This window comes from Pseudocercospora fijiensis, assembly GCF_000340215.1.
Source record: "Pseudocercospora fijiensis CIRAD86 unplaced genomic scaffold MYCFIscaffold_10, whole genome shotgun sequence".
Lineage (NCBI taxonomy): Eukaryota > Fungi > Ascomycota > Dothideomycetes > Mycosphaerellales > Mycosphaerellaceae > Pseudocercospora > Pseudocercospora fijiensis.
In genome coordinates this window covers 2383233-2387221 of record NW_006921541.1, presented here as the reverse complement: position 1 = coordinate 2387221, position 3989 = coordinate 2383233, and positions in this window count along the sequence as shown.

Below are 3989 nucleotides of genomic sequence, written 5' to 3'. Positions count from 1 at the left end.
AGGGTTAGATAGATCGAGGAGTAACCTATTATCCGCAAGATCGACCCTAGCTAGCTTAGCTCTATAGTTTTGCTCTTAGTTAGTCTATTAGTCGCTCAATCTTTTAGGCGGCTTAAAGTTTTAATTAAAGTTTTAATTAAAGGTGCCTTAGGCTTATAGTGCAGGTAAGGTTGTGTCCGTAGGCGTAGTAACAATAGTAAGTAATATTAATAATAGCGGCGCTAGTCGTCTTAGCGCTAACTTTACCTTGCTTTTCGATTTCCTTCTTCGACTAATAATATACTCCGCAATACCGTTACTAACATAGCCGCGTTAGCCGCTAGCGTACTGCTAGTGCGCGACACTATTACCTTTGTTACTGTTATTCGTACGCGCGCGTACATCGCCCTTGTCGAACGCTTAGGTCTCGAGGCCTCGATAGAATAAAGAATAAGAGAGGGACCTATAGGGCGCATTAGGGAAGAGATAGAATCCTTAAAAGAGTAGGCGATTAGTTAATAGTTATAGCGCGTTTGTTAATGCTTAGTACGCGTCTACTATAGTAGTATAGTCTTATTGTCCTAGTTTGTCGGCCTCTAATTAGTTAGCTAATAGCACCCCGGGGGTACTATTAATCCTAAGCCTTAGTAACATTACGAGCTTTTAGCCTTCTTCTTGTTCTTTACACTAGTCTAATACTTATCTAACAACTTAGTTATGTCTTTAAAAGAGGCTTTAGCTTCCTACGAGTCCTATTTAGGTAAATAGCCTTGCTATCTTAATAGGTACTCCTTCTTGCCTTTCCTAGTCCGGTGCTGCAGGATACGTTCTATAGACTATAGTTCTTTACTATTAGCTAAGACTTCTTCTAACTTTGCAGGCGCTTCGTCGCCTTCGCGTTAATAGTATAGCTTAAGGAGAGATATATAGAAGGTATTATAGATAGTATAATAGGGTGGAAGCTATAACTAGTAGGCCTATATGCCCTTCGGTTCTCGGATGCGGAATAGGCTAATGTATCTTAGTACGAGCTTAGGCCTTGTTTTGCTATCGGGTAATAGGTATTTGCGGATGCAGAGGTTCTTTATACTAAGCATAACTATGTCGCCTTGCTTAAAGGTTATTAGAAGGTAGTGTTTGTTATAGTAGGTCTTTTAGTACTCTTAAGCCTTTGTTAACTTCTCGGCTATCTTAGTATAGATTTCTCGCATCTTCTAAACCCTCTTAATAGCCGCTAGTATCTTAGGTTGACCCGCTTCCCTTTCCTTACGCTCGGCCTCGAGCGATAGGGGGTCTTATAGTAGCGTAGGGTTGCTTCCTATTATAGCGAAATAAGGTAATACCTTAGTAGATAAGTAGACACTGTTGTTATATACGAATTCGGCTAGTTATAGGAGATTAACCTAATCCTTAGGGTTCTCGTTAATATAACTGCGTAGGTACTACTATAGGGTAGCATTCTGTCTCTCTATTTGACCGTTAGTCTATAGATAGAAGGCTGTTAATAGCCGATGCTTTAGTCTTAGCTATAGGCATATTTCGCTCTAATAGTGCGATATAAATGTCGAGCCCCTATCGGAGACTATCCCCTTAGGGGTTCCCTAATAGGTATAGAAGATATTAGTCTATAGCGCCTTAGCTAGGTTAATAGCCGTCCAATCCTTTCGGGCAGGAATATAACGAGCGCCTTTAGTAAACCGGTCTACGATAACTAGGATAGCATTATATATATCCTTGCTTCCCCTACGCTTAGTAGGCGGAAGGCCTATAATAAAATCCATTATAAGCTTAGCAAATAGCTTCTTTAGAATAGGGAGTAAGGACAACTTGCTAAATAGTAAGTGCTTTAGTGCTTTAACTCGTTAATATACGGTATACGTGTTTACGTAGTCCTTTATATCCCGCTTACTATTTAGCTAGTAGTATATACGCGATAGTAACTCGTACGACCTCTCTATACTATAGTAACCGGCAAGCTTACTATTATAGTGTCGCTTAAGAAGCTCTTATCGGATCGAATGCTCGGCAGGGACATAGAGCCTACCCTTATAGCGCAAATAGCTATTAGCATCAATCGACTAATTCTTGCTAGATCTAGTCTTACGGCTACTTCTAAGCTAATCTATACGAGTAGCAGTAAAAGCGTCCCTTTACTAAGTACGTAACAGCTTATCTATAAACGCTCGTCTATCCCCTTCTACAAGTTCGCTTAATAGCACCCTCGCTATCTTGCGTAGTACGCACTATATATATCTAGTAGCACTAGTAGCCGGATTAACTGCAGTAGTGCTATCGCTATTACTATATATAGCGATGTCGACTAGGGAGTTATTATAACTTCTCCTATCTATATCCTTAACACGTACTGTTAATATAGTAAGAGCATTAATATGCTTTAAGCCGTCGCAGAGTCCGGTAAGCCGCTTATCCTACGCTTACTTATTAATAATACGGGCTATAGCAATCTTATACTATAGGGTTGGAAACAATAAATTAATAGATTGCTAAGTCTCGCTATCGTAATTAGGTCGCCTCGATAGGCTATTAGTAGGGTTACTTACGCCTAGCCGATATAACATATCAAAATCAAACCTAGCGAGGTAGACGGCCTATCTAGCCTGTCGACCTATAACTCTAGTAACCTTCGTAACTCTACGGAGGTTGTTATAGTCCGTATAGACCTAAATAGTATACTAGGCACTATCGAGATAGTAGCGCTAGTGCTTAAAGGCTTTAACAATAGCTAAGAGCTCTTACTCGTAGGTCTCGTAGCGACGCTTAGCATTAATTATCTTCCTCGAGAAGAAGGCAATTAGGTGCTAGTAGTAGTTACTATCTAACTGCTAAGACATTATAGCTAATATAGCGAACTGTAAAGCGTTAGTCTCAATTCGGATCTGTTTGCTTAGCACGAAATAGTATAATAAGGGGACTTTAGTAAAGCGTTGCTTTAGGCCGTTAAAAGCGGCTTGCGCTCTGTTAGTCTATTTGAATTCTCTAGTAGGGTTAGCCTTAGTTTTAGTAAGCTTAGTTAGGGGCATTATATGCCGTAAATAGCTCTTAATAAAGCGACGATAGAAATTAGCGAAGCCGAGGAATAATTAAAGCTCCTTAATACTAGTAGGGGTTAGCTACTTAGTAATAGTCTTAATCCGATTAGGATTAGCCTTAACACCCTCGGTTAATACGAGGAAGCTAAGGAAGGACACCTCTTTAGTAGCAAAGGTACATTTAGAAGGCTTGCAATATAAGCTATAGGCTCGTAGGCGATCGAGTACCTTACGGACTATAGCCTAGTGCTCCGCAATGTTAGGTAAATATATATAAACTAGGATGTTATTTAGGTAAACTATATAGAGATAGTCTAATAGACCCGAAAGGGCCCGATTAATATAGGATTGAAATGTTGCAGGGGTATTAGCTAGACTAAATAGTATAACTAAGTAGACCCCGTAGTAGTTCGGGTTAGTTTAGTTTGGTTTACTAAGCCGAAACTCTAGTTTAGTTTAGGTTGGTTTGCTAAGCAACTATATAAGTAGCTAGTTCGAACTATATAATTTATCGGTTTTTAAGAAGTGTACGAATGTATACGTAGCTTCAAGCAAGCCCTTTGTAAGACTTAGCAGTGTAGCCGGCAGCGTAGCCGGCATTTTTAGTCCTTAGTACTTATAGAATTTTCGAATCCTACTTAGGCTACGTAGTTATATAAAGGTACTTATATAACCTCAAATCTATAGACAATTAGCTAAGGGCACTAACTAATCAAAAGCATATATACATATATAAGGCATTATAGTTCAGTTTAGAAACTGTACTCCTTAGGTATGAATTTCATCCTTTCGTTTACGGTTCAATTCCCTAACTGCTTAGTAGAATGTCTTTATCTAGATCTAGGCAGAACTTATCGATTTCCCTAGAAGTCCTCCTCCTTAAGAAGTTTATACACTTTCCTACCGAACTATTCGATAATATCAAGTACTAGGATAGCTCCTCCCTCGGTATCGGCATAG